The sequence below is a fragment of the Salvelinus sp. IW2-2015 genome, unplaced genomic scaffold (genome assembly GCF_002910315.2).
Source record: "Salvelinus sp. IW2-2015 unplaced genomic scaffold, ASM291031v2 Un_scaffold2384, whole genome shotgun sequence".
NCBI lineage: Eukaryota > Metazoa > Chordata > Actinopteri > Salmoniformes > Salmonidae > Salvelinus > Salvelinus sp. IW2-2015.
Window position 1 is genome coordinate 78,565 of NW_019943707.1, and position 16,493 is coordinate 95,057.

Below are 16,493 nucleotides of genomic sequence, written 5' to 3' on the forward strand. Positions count from 1 at the left end.
TGCCTGCGCTAACGCTAGTTAGCAACTTCCTCCAAACTACACACAGACATACAAATGATATCCACGAGTTCATCTGACTCAAAGGAAGTAGTAGGGCTTCATTGCCAAAATCCAGAATGAAATAGAACGTTGAACGCAGCAATCGGGCTGATTCCACCAGTCAGTATGTTGGAAACCTCTGAGCATAAAGAACACAGTTCATGCTTTTCAACCATAAATAATAAAAACTGCTGAAAAGCAGCTATTCGTTTTACAAGTTATTACTATGCAAACAGCTATATACAGTTACGTGTATTTATTAATGTAATCATGTGAAACATGATGAAAGTTGAGCAGTATATCTAAAATGGTCTCATAACTAACATATAGTTGCTAACCTATAGTAGCTAACCTATAGTAGCTAACCTATAGTAGCTAACCTATAACGTTAGTAGCAGCTAACCTATAGTAGTAGGAGCTAACCTATAGTAGTAGCTAACCTTAGTAGCAGCTAACCTATAGTAGTAGCTAACCCATAGTAGCAGCTAACCTTGGTAGCAGCTAATAAACGTTAGTAGCAGCTAACCTATAGGCAGCTAACCTATAGTAGTAGCTAACCTATAACGTTAGTAGCAGCTAACCTATAGTAGTATCTAACCTATAGTAGTAGCTAAGCCATAGTAGCAGCTAACCTGTGGTAGCAGCTAACCTATAGTAGTAGCTAACCTATAACGTTAGTAGCAGCTAACCTATAGTAGCAGCTAACTATAATAACAGCTAACTATAGTAGCAGCTAACCTATAGTAGCAGCTAACCTATTAACGTTAGTAGCAGCACTAATAGTAAGCAGCTAACTCTATAGTAGCAACTAACCTATAGTAGCAAGCTAACCTATAGTAGTAGCTAACTAAGTAGTAGCTAACCTATTATAGATAGATAGTAGCTAACCTACAGTAGATAGCAGCTAACCATATAGTAGCAGACTAAACCTATAGTAAGAACCTATAGTAGTAGTAGCTAACCTACAGTAGTAGCAGCTAACCTATAGTAGCAGCTAACCTATAGTAGTAGTAGTAGCTAACCTATAGTAGTAGCAGCTAACCTACAGTAGTAGCTAACCTATAGGATCACTCTAGCCCACAGCTGGCTACAGTATCCAACCGCGACATGGTCACCTGGTAAAGTCGTATTTCATATAAATAAACAGATAGGGACTTTACATGTTTAGAAGTACTAGGCCCACGTCGAATTTCATATAAATAAACAGATTGGAACTTTACATTTATAGCATTAGTAGGATTTCGTCTTACCTTCCAGATGAGATAAAATGACTTGCCGAATATTTTATTTTCGGTCATGTCTAGATGGGATCCAGCTTTTGTCCAATGTAGGTCAAAGGCAGATTTTTTTTGCATTTTAGCTAACCCTAACTCTTTTCCTAACCTTAACCTAATTCCCATAGCCTGTCACGTTTATTCTCCTAACCTGCTGCGTAAATTCTCCTAAACCTGCTTTCGAAAGTCAATTCTGACAAAAGCTGGATTCTTTCTAGCCATTACCCTACAACCCGGAAATGAGTTACGTCTGATTCGTTCAGCCATCCCTATGGCGAAAATGAATGGGTAGAGAATAGGGTTTAGGAATAAACACCGAAAATAAGGTCTGAGGTTAGGTTTTGGAGATCTTATACTTATTTTTTTTATATGAGATAGGAGTCAGCTAACATGACCGTTATGAATTATGAAGACTTTATGTGCTTTTTTTTCTTTTATAACAAATTTTAAAAAATTAACAAAAAGTTATGTTAATTGATAAACATTATCCCATAGAACAAAACGTATAATATGTCCTAGGGCTGTTTTTTATTTTTTTTAGTAAACCTTTATTTTAAGAGCAAATTCTTATTTACAATGACAGCCTACCATAAGGCAGAAGGCCTCCTGCGGGGACGGGGGCTGGGATTAAAAATACAAATAAATTAAATAAAAATATAGGACAAAACACACATCCCGACAAGAGAGACAACACAACACCACATAAAGAGAGACCTAAGACAACAACATAGCATGACAGCAACAGATGGACAACAACATGATAGCAACACAACATGGCAGCAGCACAAAACAGGGTACAAACATTATTGGGCACAGACAACAGCATAAAGGGCAAGAAGGTAGAGTGTCCATGATTGAGTCTTTGAATGAAGAGATTGAAGAGGTATAGAGATGACCCGTTTACAGAAGAGTATCGAGTGCAGTGATGTGTCCTATAAGGAGCATTGGTGGCAAATCTGATGGCCGAATGGTAAAGAACATCTAGCCGCTTGAGAGCACCCTTACCTGCCATTCTATAAATTACGTCTCCGTAATCTAGCTTGGGTAGGATGGTCATCTGAATCAGGGTTAGTTAGGCAGCTGGGGTGAAAGAGGACCGATTACGATAGAGGAAACCAAGTCTAGATTTAACTTTAGCCTGCAGCTTTAATATGTGCTGAGAGAAGGACAGTGTACCGTCTAGCTAGCCATACTCCCAAGTACTTCTATACCCTCAGAGGTAGTAATCACACCTGTGGGGAGAGGAACATTCTTCTAACCAAACCACATGACCTTTGTTTTGGAGGTGTTCAGAACAAGGTCAACGCCATGCCCAAACTGGACGAGTCGCGTTCGCGAGCGTTGCAAAATAAATGTACACATACATGCTATCCAATCATTGCACCCAAACTGCTCACGCGATCCAAAAAGCATCTGCGTTGCCAGTCGTTAAAATAGAAGTTGATTCTATTTGTGACGCAGAACGCACTGCAAGTCCTGCCTCTCCCATCTCCTCATTGATTTTTAGAAGCATATACCCACGTGATATCTTCTCATTGGTTATTAGCAACATATACCCACGTGATATCTTCTCATTGGTTATTAGCAACATATACCCACGTGATATCTTCTCATTGGTTATTAGCAACATATACCCACGTGGGTGATTGAAACTCAATGTTTATATCCCAGGACAAATTAGCTAGCAACAGCAAGCTATGTAGCTAAATTTCCCTAAAAGCTTAATGTTTTTCGACCTGTCCGACGATGGGCCAGCTGAGTATAAGACTGTATCATCGGCCTATAAATGGATGAGAGAGCTTCCTACTGCCTGAGCTATGTTGGTGATGTAAATTGAGAAGAGTGTAGGGCCTAGGATCGAGCCTTGGGGTACTCCCTTGGTGACAGGCAGTGGCTGAGACAGCAGATGTTCTGACTTTATACACTGCACTATTTGAGAGAGGTAGTTAGCAAACCAGGCCAAAGACCCCTCAGAGAAACCAATTCTCCTTAGCCGGCCCACAAGAATGTAATGGTCTACCGTATCAAACGCTTTGGCCAAGTCAATAAAAATAGAGGCACAATATTGCTTAGACTCAAGGGCAGTGGTGACATCATTGAGGACCTTTAAGGTTGCAGTGACACATCCATAACCTGAGCAGAAACCAGATTGCATATCAGAGAGAATACTATAGACATCAAGAAAGCCAGTCAGTTGTTTACTGACACGTTTTTCCAACACTTTTGATAAACAGGGCAAAATAGATATAGGCCTATAACAGTTAGGAATCGCTTGATCTCCCCCTTTACATAAAGGACAAACTGTGGCTGCCTTCCAAGCAATGGGAACCTCCCCAGAGAGGAGAGACAGGCTTGGTGATTCAAGGGGCAGCAACCTTAAAGAAGAATGGGTCTAAACCATCTGTCCCAGATGTTTTTTGGGGGGTCAAGTTTAAGGAGCTCCTTTAGTACCTCGGACTCAGTAACTGCCTGCAGGGAGAAACTTTGTAGCGGGGCTTGGGAAAAAGAGGGAGAAGCATCAGGGATAGCCACATTAGAAGGGGTGGGAGATGAGGAAATGTTGGACGGGCAAGGAGGCATGGCTGAGTCAAATAGGAATCCTGACTTAATGAAGTGGTGAATAAAGAGCTCAGCCATGTGCCTCTTGTCAGTAACAACCACATCATCAACATTAAGGGACAAGGGCAGCTGTGAGGAGGAGGGTTTATTCTCCAGGACTTTAATCGTTTTCCAGAAATTCTTGGGGTTAGACCCACAGAGAGAGAACTGCTCCTTAAAGTAACTAACTTTGGCCTTCCGGATAGCCTGGGTTAGGAAGCCACATACCCTACTTATTTTCGTCGTTTATCCAAAAACGCCATTCATTTTCTCCATAGGATCTGTCCAAAGAACCATGACGGAGTTAGTGCCTACAAAAAGACGCCATTACTATTTCTCTAGTGTCCTGTAGACAATTTCGTTTTCGATTCGCCTGAAAACAGTACTGAACGTGATATGAGTGTCAGCCTGTGATTAGCCTGATCAGCTGCTAGTGGTCGCTATTGACCATATAAAATAAAGGCAAATAGCGCCACCTAGCGGCTGTTCAGGCTACCTCTTTCTCAGCCATTATTTTAGGCACTGTTATTACTTAGATAGTATGTCTATTTTGAGTTAAATGAAATGCCTGACTAACACATGCATTCTTATCAAATAGGACTACCTGCTTTTCACAATCCCCAAATCCAGAACAAATACAGTATTCTATAGAGCTGTTATTACGTCAAACTCCCTTCCATCTCATATTGCTCAAATGAACAGCAAACCTGGTTTTTTAAAAAAGTCTGTATTATGTCATGTTTCATGTGGACCCCATGAAAAGTAACTGCGGCTTTTACAACAGCTAAAGGGGATCCTAATAAAATACAAATATTGTCAGTTCATGAAATGTATTTTAAAAAGCCCGTCTAGTCAACAGTATAAGCCTGAAACATTCATAACATTTCTGTCCATTTAAGAAAAGCACATAATGTATTACTTCCTGTTAATCTGCTTTATCTATCTATACCCATAGCTGTTAATAACTTCCTGTTGCATATCGGATTCGTGGAATGATGTTCAGTTCAGTATCTTAATGCCTCAGACCGTAGCCTACATAACAAACCGTAGCCTACATAACAAACCGTAGCCTACATAACAAACCGTAGCCTACATAACAAACCGTAGCCTACATAACAGTACATACAGTAGCCTACATAACAGACCGTAGCCTACATAACAAACCGTAGCCTACATAACAAACCGTAGCCTACATAACAAACCGTAGCTTACAGTACATACAGTAGTCTACAGTACATACCGTAGCCTACATAACAAACCATAGCCTACATAACAAACCGTAGCCTACATAACAGTACATACCGTAGCCTACATAACATACCGTAGCTTACAGTACATACAGTAGTCTACAGTACATACCGTAGCCTACATAACAAACCGTAGCCTACATAACAGTACATACCGTAGCCTACATAACATACAGTAGGCTACATAACATACTGTAGGCTACAGTACATACCGTAGCCTACATAACAGTACATACCGTAGCCTACATAACATACCGTAGCCTACATAACAAACCGTAGCCTACATAACAAACCGTAGCCTACAGTACATACCGTAGCCTACCGCTTGGTACGCTTGGGAAACTAACACAATGGTTTCAACATGGGACTTGTACCCTTATAGTATGTTAACTGTTTCTTCATGGATACACAGGATCCTGCATTCATGACAAGTGGGAAACTACATTCAAATGAATGTAAGATATTAACATAGAGCTTCCTATTGGTTGATTCGGATACTATAATGTGGGAAACTCAGGTATCATCTTTCAAATCAAATCATCAATACAAATGTTATTGTTCACATACACATGGTTAGCAGATGTTAATGCGAGTGTAGCGAAATGCTTGTGCTTCTAGTTCCGACAGTGCAGTAATATCTAACAAGTAATCTAACCATTCCCCAATAACTAAAACAAACAAATCTAAAGGATGGAATAGGAATGTGTACATATTAATATATGGATGAGCGATGACCGAGTGGCATAGGCAAGATGTAATAGATGGTATAAAATACAGTATATACATACACTACCGTTCAAAAGTTTGGGGTCACTTAGAAATGTCCTTGTTTTTGAAAGAAAAGCAAAAAAAAATTGTCCATTAATATAACATCAAATTGATCAGAAATACAGTGTAGACATTGTTAATGTTGTAAATGACTATTGTAGCTGGAAACGGCAGATTTTTTATGGAATAGCTACATAGGTGTACAGAGGCCCATTATCAGCAACCATCACTCCTGTGTTCCAATGGCAAGTTGTGTTAGCTAATCCAAGTTTATCATTTTAAAAGGCTAATTGATCATTAGAAAACCCTTTTGCAATTATGTTAGCACAGCCGGAAACTGTTGTCCTGATTAAAGAAGCAATAAAACTGGCCTTCTTTAGACTAGTTGAGTATCTGGGGCATCAGCATTTTGTGGGTTCGAGTACAGGCTCAAAATGTCCAGAAACAAAGACCTTTCTTCTGAAACTCGTCAGTCTATTCTTGTTCTGAGAAATGAAGGCTATTCCATGTATTCCACTGGCTCTAACTAGAATAGAAAGAGGAGTGGGAGGCCCCGGTGCACAACTGAGCACAACTACTTGTCCTCTTGCTCAGTTGTGCACCGGGGCCTCCCACTCCTCTTTCTATTCTAGTTAGAGCCAGTTTGTACCTTTCTGTGAAGGGAGCAGTACACAGTGTTGTACAAGATCTTCAGTTTCTTATCAATTTCTCACATGGAATAGCCTTCATTTCTCAGAACAAGAATAGACTGACGAGTTTCAGAAGAAAGGTCTTTGTTTCTGGACATTTTGAGCCTGTAATCGAACCCACAAATGCTGACGCTCCAGATACTCAACTAGTCTAAAGAAGGTCAGTTTTATTGCTTCTTTAATCAGGACAACAGTTTCCAGCTGTGCTAACATAATTGCAAAAGGGTTTTCTAATGATCAATTAGCCTTTTAAAATGGTCAACTTGGATTAGCTAACACAACGTGCCATTGGAACACAGGAGTGATGGTTGCTGATAAGAGGCCTCTGTACTCCTATGTAGATATTCCATTAAAAAAAGTGCCGTTTCCAGCTACAATAGTCATTTACAACATTAACAATGTCTACACTGTATTTCTGATCAATTTGATGTTATTCTAATGGACAAATTATTTGCTTTTCTTTTAAAAACAAGGACATTTCTAAATGACCCCAAACGTTTGAAAGGTCGTGTATGAGATGAGTAACGTAAGAAATGTAAACATTATTAAAGTGGCCTTATTTAAAGTGACGAGTGATCCTTTTATTAAAGTGGCCAATTGATTTCGAGTCTGTATGTAGGCAGCAGCCTCTCTGTGTTAGCGATGGCTGTTTAACAGTCTGATGGCCTTGAGATAGAAGCTGTTTTTCAGTCTCTCGGGCCCAGTTTTGGCTCTGTACTGACCTCGCCTTCTGGATGGTAGCGGGGTGAACAGGCAGTGGCTCGGATGGTTGTTGTCCTTGATGATATTTTTGGCCTTCCTGTGACATCGGGTGGTGTAGGTGTCCTTCCATCTACCTTGTCGTCTAGAGACTGGTCATTGGCGAGTAATATACTCGGAAGCGGTGGGCGATGTGCACGTCTACGGAGCCTGACCAGGAGGCCACTCTGTCTACCTCTTCTGCGGCGACGTTGTTTTGGGTCGGCCTCTGGGYTTAGATCCAACGTCCTGGGTGGTGCGAACAAAGGATCCACTTCYGGAAAGTCGTATTCCGAGAAACGAGTTTCCAAGTCAAAAATGTCAGAGTTTCCTAGTTCCGACATGTCATGAATGCAGCAATAATTACAATTTTTAACTCAAACTATCCTGGATTCTGCTGGGACTCAGAGTTCATTACAGTATACTAAAGACAGATCCAGTCAAAACACATGATTTATGACACATTAAAAGTCTATGAAATACAGTTGAAATTCAGATAGCTCTGTTGTTTATCTATGCAGAGTCACTTTACCCCTACCTACATGTACAAATTACCTCGACTAACCTGTAACCCCGCACATTGACTCAGTACCGGTCCCCCCTGTATATAGCCTCCACATTGACTCTGTACCGGTCCCCCCTGTATATAGCCTCCACATTGACTCGGTACCCGTAACCCCTGTATATAGCCTCGTTATTGTTATTTTATCGTGTTACTTTTTCTTATTATTTACTTTKGTTTATTTGGGAAATATTTTCTTAACTTGCTTGAAATGCATTGTTGGTTAAGTAAGKWTTTCACGGTAAYGTCTACACCTGTATTCGGCGCATGTGACAAGTACATTTTGATTTGATTTGTTMTGMTGGATGTTCAGGGCCTGCTTTCATAGCTCTCAGAGTAGAGAACAGATCTAGGATCAGTTGTGCATTTTACATCACACTGAATACTATTCTGAAACCCTTTTTTGAATTCCACTGACTGTCTTTAGACTGTTCTGTTGTCTTGACGGAAGTTGCGATCTCTGGTCAGAACACTAGAACACTCATTCAGTTTGGTCTTCAGCTGTGTGGCATCTGGTCTGTCCTCTGGGTTGGCACACAGCATCCCCTCTATCACCTTGTTCTGTAACACAACCACACACAGTATCCCCTCTATCACCTTGTTCTGTAACACAACCACACATAGTATCCACTCTATTCACCTTGTTCTGTAACACAACCACACACAGTATCCACTCTATCACCTTGTTCTGTAACACAACCACACCAGTATCCACTCTATCACCTTGTTCTGTAACACAACCACACACAGATCCACTCTATCACTTGTTGTAACACAACCACACACAGTATCCACTCTATCACCTTGTTCTGTAACACAACCACACACAGTATCCACTCTATCACCTGTTCTGTAACACAACCACACACAGTATCCACTCTATCACCTTGTTCTGTAACACAACCACACACAGTATCCACTCTATCACCATGTTTCTGTAACACAACCACACACAGTATCCACTCTCTCCCTTGTTCTGTAACACAACCACACACAGTATCCACTCTATCACCTTGTTCTGTAACACAACCACACACAGCATCAATGTATGTGTACCTCTATGGTGAACTGCGRGTTGAACTGTTGAGGAAACTTCTGGCTTCTGACATCATCCCAGACCTAAACAAGGAATACACACAGTAATGATGTGGTGCATTCTGGTTGTAGGCCTACAATCCAATCCAGTTCAGGAGTACAACTACATCAAAGTCATTGACTTATAGTGCCTTCAAAATGTACTCACACCCCTTGACTCTTCCCATGTTTTGTTGCGTTACAAAGTGGGATTAAAATGGATTTAATTGTCATTTTTTGTTGTTGTTAACGATCTACACAGAATACTCTGTAATGTCAAAGAGGAAGAATTCAAAAATAGTTTTTTTATGAATGGAAGATAAAACACTAATACATCTTGATTAGATAAGTATTCACCCCCTGAGTCAATATATGTTAGAATCAGATTTGGCAGCGATTAGAGCTGTGAGTCTTTCTGGGTAAGTCTCTCATTATTCTTTAAAAAAATTCTTCATGCTCTGTGAACTTGGTTGTTGATCAATGCTAGAGAGCCATTTTCAAGTCTTGCCATATATTTTCAAGCCGATTTAAGTCCAAACTGTAACTAGGCCACTCAGGAACAATCAATGTCATCTTGTTAAGCAACTCCAGGCATATTTGGCCTTGTGTTTTAGGTTATTGTCATGCTGAAAGGTGAACTAATCTCTCAGTGTCTGTTGGAAAGCAGACTGAACCAGGTTTTCCCTCTAGGATTTAGGTCTACTGGGCTCCCGAGTGGAGCGGTCTAAGACACCGCATCTCAGTGCAAGGAGGCATCACTGCAGTCCCTGGTTCAAATCCAGGCTGCATCACATCCGGCTGCGATTGGGAGTCCCAAAAGGGTGGTGCACAATTGGCCCAGCATTGTCTGGGTTTGGCCGTCATTGCAAATAAGTTTTTTTTCTTAACTTATAAAAAAAAAAAATCCATTTATTTTTCTCCTGAAAAACTCCCTTGCTGATAAACATACCCATAACATGACGCAGTTACCAACATTTTTGAAAATATGAAGAGTGGTACTCAGTGATGTGTTGTTTTGGAGTTGCTCCAAACATAACACTTTCTATTCATGATAAATAATGCCATATTTTTTGCAGTATTACTTTAGTGAGTTGTTGCACACAGGATGCATGTTTTGGAATATTTGTATTCTGTACAGGCTTCCTTCTTTTCACTCTGTCATTTAGGTTAGTATTGTGGAGTAACTACAATGTTGTTGATCCATCCTCAGTTCTCTTATCACAGCCATTCAACTCTGTAACTGTTTTAAAGTCACCATTGGCCTCATGGTGAAATCCCTGAGCGGTTTCCTTCCTCTCCGGCAACTGAGTTAGGAAGGACGTCTGTATCTTTGTAGTGACTGGGTGTATTGATACACCATCCAAAGTGTAATTAATAACCTCACCCGTGCTCAAAGGGATATTCAATGTCTGCTTTTTTATGTTTAACCATCTACCAATAGGTGCCCTTCTTTGCGAGGCATTGGAAAACCTCCCTGGTCTTTGTGTTTGATTCTGTGTTTAAAATTCACTACTCGACTGAGGGACCTTATAGATAATTGTATGTGTCTGGTACAGAGACGGTGTAGTCATTTAAAAATCAAGTGGCTTGTTAAGCAAATGATTACTCCTGAACTTATTTAGGCTTGRCATAACAAAGGGGTTGAATACTTATTGACTCAAAKKATTTCAMCGTTTCATTTTTAATTAATTTGTAAACATTTCTAAAAACATAACTCCACTTTGACATTATGGGGTATTTTGTGTGGATCAGTGGCACAACATCAAGCTACATAAAATAAATTATATTTAATCCATTTTAAATTCTAGTTGTCACACATCAAAATGTGGGAAAAGTCCAGGTGTGTGAATACTTTGTTAAGGCATTGTAGACCCTACATGACAGTGGTATCTACAGTCGTGGCAAAACGTTTTGAGAATGACACAAATATACATTTTCACAAAGTCTGCTGCCTCAGTTTGTATGATGGCAATTTGCATATATTCCACAATGTTATGAAGAGTGATCAGATGATTTGCAATGAATTGCAAAGTCCCTCTTTGCCATGCAAATGAACTGAATCCCCAAAAAACATTTCCACTGCATTTCAGCCCTGCCCACAAAAGGACCAGCTGACATCATGTCAGTGATTCTCTCGTTAACACAGGTGTGAGTGTTGACGAGGACAAAGCTGGAGATCACTCTATCATGCTGACTGAGTTCGAATAACAGACTGGAAGCTTCAAAAGGAGGGTGGTGCTTGGAATCATTGTTCTTCCTCTGTCCACCATGGTTACCTGCAAGGAAACACACGCCGCCATCATTGCTTGGCACAAAAAGGGCTTCACAGGCAAGGATATTGCTGCCAGTAAGATTGCACCTAAATCAACCATTTATCGGATCATCAAGAACTTCAAGGAYAGCAGTTCAATTGTTGTGAAGAAGGCTTCAGGGCACCCAAGAAAGTCCAGCAAGCGCCAGGACCATCTCCTAAAGTTGATTCAGCTGCGGGATCGGGGCACCACCAGTACAGAGCTTGCTCAGGAATGGCAGCAGGCAGGTGTGAGTGCATCTGTACGCACAGTGAGGCGAAGACTTTGGAGGATGCCTGGTGTCAAGAAGGGCAGCGAAAGAAGACACTTCTCTCCAGGAAAAACATCAGGGACAGACTGATATTCTGCAAAAGATACAGGGATGGACTGCTGAGGACTAGGGTAAAGTCATTTTCTCTGATGAATCCCTTTCCGATTGTTTGGGGCATCCGGAAAAAAGCTTGTCCTGAGAAGACAAGGTGAGCGCTACCATCAGTCCTGTGTCATGCCAACAGTAAAGCATCCTGAGACCATTCATGTGTGGGGTTGCTTCTCAGCCAAGGGAGTGGGCTCACTCACAATTTTGCCTAAGAACACAGCTATGAATAAAGAATGGTACCAACACATCCTCCGAGAGCAACTTCTCCCAACCATCCAGGAACAGTTTGGTGTGGAACAATACCTTTTCCAGCATGATGGAGCACCTTGCCATAAGGCAAAAGTGATAACTAAGTGGCTCGGGGAACAAACATCAATATTTTGGGTCCATGGCCAGGAAACTCCCCAGACCTTAATCCCATTGAGAACTTGTGGTCAATCCTCAAGAGGCGGATGGACAAACAAAAACCCACAAATTTGACAAACTCCAAGCATTGATTATGCAAGAATGGGCTGCCATCAGTCAGGATGTGGCCCAGAAGTTAATTGACAGCATGCCAGGGCGGATGCAGAGGTCTTGAAAAAGAAGGTCAACAATGCAATATTGACTCTTTGCATCAACTTCATGTAATTGTCAATAAAAGCCTTTGACACTTATGAAATGCTTGTAATTATACTTCAGTATTCCATAGTAACATCTGACAAAAATATCTAAAGACACTGAAGCAGCAGACTTTGTGAAAATGTATATTTGTGTCATTCTCAAAACTTTTGGCCACGACTGTACTATCTGAATCTTTCCTTCCATTAAAGTCACCGTCACCTTTGCTTTCTCCATTCCAGACAGGTTCCAGAGCAGTTCAAAGTAGATCAGACCCAAAGCAAAGATGTCCACCTTTTTTGTCGTAGAGGTCTTGTTCCTCTGTTGACACACATTGGACATTACACTGATAGAAATGTTGAACCTTTTACTGCAGTGATTATTGGTAATCTTAAACAAATCAACTTTTGAAACAAAAGTATACAACTCACACACATGGTTTATGGTCTTGTACCAATTTCAGATATATAGTTGAAATGTATTACATTTTGGAGTTTGCATCCCAATTATTACACTTTTATATACATCACAGAAGACTGAAATATAACGAAACCATTGAAACGCCAGATTTACGGCGTTTTTTAAAAATGAATTATATAATTATGAAAAATATGAATAACATTCCACCCATGAGACCACTAGAGGGCGATATTGTCAAAAGTTTTTGTAAAAAGTGTTTTTGGTAAAAAGCTCAGGGATACGCCTGAATGTAACCCCAAATTCATAGACAGACCTATGGATGCAAGGACTGACCATCCAAAATATTGTTTTAACCATGTTTTGAAGCTATACAGTGTGTGTTTACATTTACCTGTTCAGGGGCCATGTAAGACATGGTTTCCTGTCCTTTTCGTTCTCCCAGCAGGTTTTCATCGTTGGTCGTTATCTTCTGCCGTCACCAGACCAAAGTCCCCGATCTTTACTTCGCCATTCCCCTCTCCGTCACTCATACCAAACATGATGTTAGCAGGCTAGAAGAAGAAGAAGAAGCTCTTCAAACATGAATATGTTATCATAAACCTGTGATGGACGAGGATAAGTAGTAAGTTGTGACAACCTTTAGGTCTCTGTGTAGGAGTTTCTTGGAATGGATGTATTCTACTCCGTTTACTATCTGCTGGGTGATGTGTAGACTCTCCTCCCTGCGTTTGGGTTTCAGATGAGCGTTCCTCTCGTCGATCCACACTTTTAGAGTCCTCTTGTCACATAGTTCCATCTGGATGTACAGGAACTCACAGGACAAACTGCTACCTGAACTAAAGCAGCAGGAAGTAAAGAAAAATATAATTCTTTCAGTTTGTTGGACAAATGATCTGAAATGGGAACAGACCTTACAGAAATGGGAGCAACAACTTATACCAATAAAATTGAAAATATGATTGTTTTTTATACGTGCTACTGCTATGATATGGGTTTATTTATCTACCTTAGTTGAATACACTGATTAAATCCCTCGAGATAATGTTTTTTCCATTTATGTTTTAAGGTTGGACTTTAGCACTTATAGCTCGTTAGCACGTAGAGCGGTAGGTCCCTCTTAGGTCCCAGCTCATGGTGGGTCCCTCTTAGGTCCCAGCTCATGGTGGGTCCCTTTTAGATCCCAGCTCTTGGTGGGTCCCTCTTAGGTCCCAGCTCATGGTGGGTCCCTTTTAGATCCCAGCTCATGGTGGGTCCCTTTTAGATCCCAGCTCATGGTGGGTGTCTTTTAGGTCCCAGCTCATGGTGGGTCCCTTTTAGGTCCCAGCTCATGGTGGGTCCCTTTTAGATCCCAGCTCATGGTGGGTCCCTTTTAGGTCCCAGCTCATGGTGGGTGTCTTTTAGGTCCAGCTCATGGTGGGTCCCTTTTAGGTCCCAGCTCATGGTGGGTCCCTTTTAGATCCCAGCTCATGGTGGGTCCCTTTTAGATCCCAGCTCATGGTGGGTCCCTTTTAGAATTCCAGCTCTTGGTGAGGTCCCTTTTAGGGCCCAGCTCATGGCCTTGAGTCGCCTTTTAGGTCCACGCTCCTGGTGGTCCCCTTTTAAGGTCCCAGACTCATCGGTGTCCCTTTTAGAACGGTGGGTCCCTTTTAAGGTCCCAGCTCATGCTGTGGTCCCTTTTAGGCCCAGCTCATGGTTGAGTCCCTTTTAGAGGTCCCAGCTCATCGTGGCGTCCCTTTATAGTCCCAGCTCATGGTGAGTCCCTTTTAGGTCCCAGGCTCAGGTGAGTCCCTTTTACGCGGCCAGCTCATGGTGGGTCCCTTTAGGTCCCTTTTAGGTCCCAGCTCATGGTGGAGTCCCTATTTAGTCCCAGCTCATGGTTGGTCCCTTTAGAGTCCCAAGCTCATGGTGGGTCGCCTTTAGGTCCCAGCTCTTGGTGGGTCCCTTTTGGATCCAAGCTCTGGTGGGTCCCTTTTAGATCCCAGCTCATGGTGGGTCCCTTTTAGAATGAGTTGGTTGAAAATCCAGACCAGCATCTTGGTGGGGTCCCTTTAGATCCCAGCTCATGGTGCGGCCCTTTAAGGTCCCAGCTCTCGGTGGGCCCCTTTTATGGGGATTCTAAAAGCGGCACCCACCAAGAGCGGGATCTAAAGAGGCGACCCACCCAAGAGCTGCGGGCGATCCTAAAAGAAGGATGAAATGGCAATCTCACCCCCATTCATGCTAAGAGGACCTAAAAAGGGGGAAGTCCTCAGAGCCCTATGAGCTGAGGACATTGATGGAATCCCACTGTTAGACTCCACGCGTCCCCAGCTAATCGATTGGATGACTGGTACCCTCAAATTTATAAAGGGACCTAAAAGGTAGCCCATACCCATGCAGCTGGGCACCTAAAAGGGAAGCCTCTGCGACCGAGTGGAGCTAGGATCCCTTATAAAAAGGTCCGGACAGCTCACCTCGGACCATGAGCTGTGGTCCGCGGACTCTAAAAGGTCGGAGTGTCTCTCAGTCTCGCTAGGGCATAACCTTTAACCAATGGTGCGGAAGAACACTACAACATGGACTCACCATGAGCGTGTGGACCTAAAAGGGACATACTTATCTTCTTTAGAAAAATCGTCGTGAAAAACCTGTCTTTCCAATTTAAATAGTGGTACCCACCGTGTTCTTAAAGCGGACAAGCTCATGCTACTGCTTTGGTTAGTCTGGACCTAAAAGGACCACACACTTATGACGGTCTTGGGACCTAAAAAGGGACTCCACCATGATGGCTGGGACCTAATGAAGGGACCAGTATGAGCGGAACTCAAACTTAAGGAGCCCCTGCCGTGGGATCTAAAAGGGACCCACCATGAGCTGGGATCTAAAAGGGACCCACACAGAGCTGGGATCTAAAGGGATCCAAGAGCTGGGATCTAAAAGGGACCCACCCATGAGCTGGGATTAAAAGGGACCCACCAGAAGCTGGGATCTAAAAGGGACCCACCCGGGCGTTGGGACCTAAAAGGGAACACCAATGAGCTGGGACCTAAAAGGCACTCACCATGAGCTTGGGAACCTAACCAAAGGTGGAACGACCATCGCTAAGACCTGAGCCTGTGAAGACAACATAATGTAATCCATGACTAGTTCTATAGCACCATTGAAAATAAAGTCTGTGAATGTAATATCCTCGTGATATTATACCTGCATACTATCAACTGAGCGTACGACTACTAAGAATGAGAGGATCTCAAGGCCAGAGTGACTGGCACAACTTATGTAAATAATGTTATCTGGGAGACCCACCAGTGGTTCGCCTACTCAGAAAGAGGACCTCCACCGGTGAGCATGGGACCTTAGAAAGAGGACTCCACCAATGAGCTGGGACCTAAAAGGATTCTTGTTCCGCCATCCGGAAGGGAGTCCTCACTAGCCAAGGCCTGGGGACCTAATAAGGGATCCACCATGAGTTGGTTATCTAAAAAGTGGACCACCTATGAGCTGGACCTAAAAGGGAGTAGTAACCGTTACCTATCCTCGAGCGCTTGACGCTGCCGAGTGCTGAAGGTCTGCTAAGGACAACCTCCCTAAAAGGCGGACCGCGCTTCCTATCCCGGTGGAATGAGAGTCCATGGGGAAGACCTAATAACAGACTGCATGGAAATATTATGCAAGCCGGCCATGGACATTTGAGTTGGAAAGAAAATCTTACTTCGGATTGGCTTTTAAAGTCAAACAGAACCCACCAAACCTTCACGACCCCCGCTATACTCATTTGCGTCCGTAACTTCGTTCAACGGCCAATCAGAAATCTACTGCTTGTCTCCAGTTTCCC

General features: G+C 42.3%; 1 pseudogene; it reads right to left on the reverse strand.

Moving 5' to 3' along the window:
• Positions 1-7,788: 7,788 nt before the first annotated feature.
• LOC112073823 (interferon-induced, double-stranded RNA-activated protein kinase-like) overlaps positions 7,789-16,493 on the reverse strand; it is a 44,623-nt pseudogene continuing 35,918 nt past the window's right edge.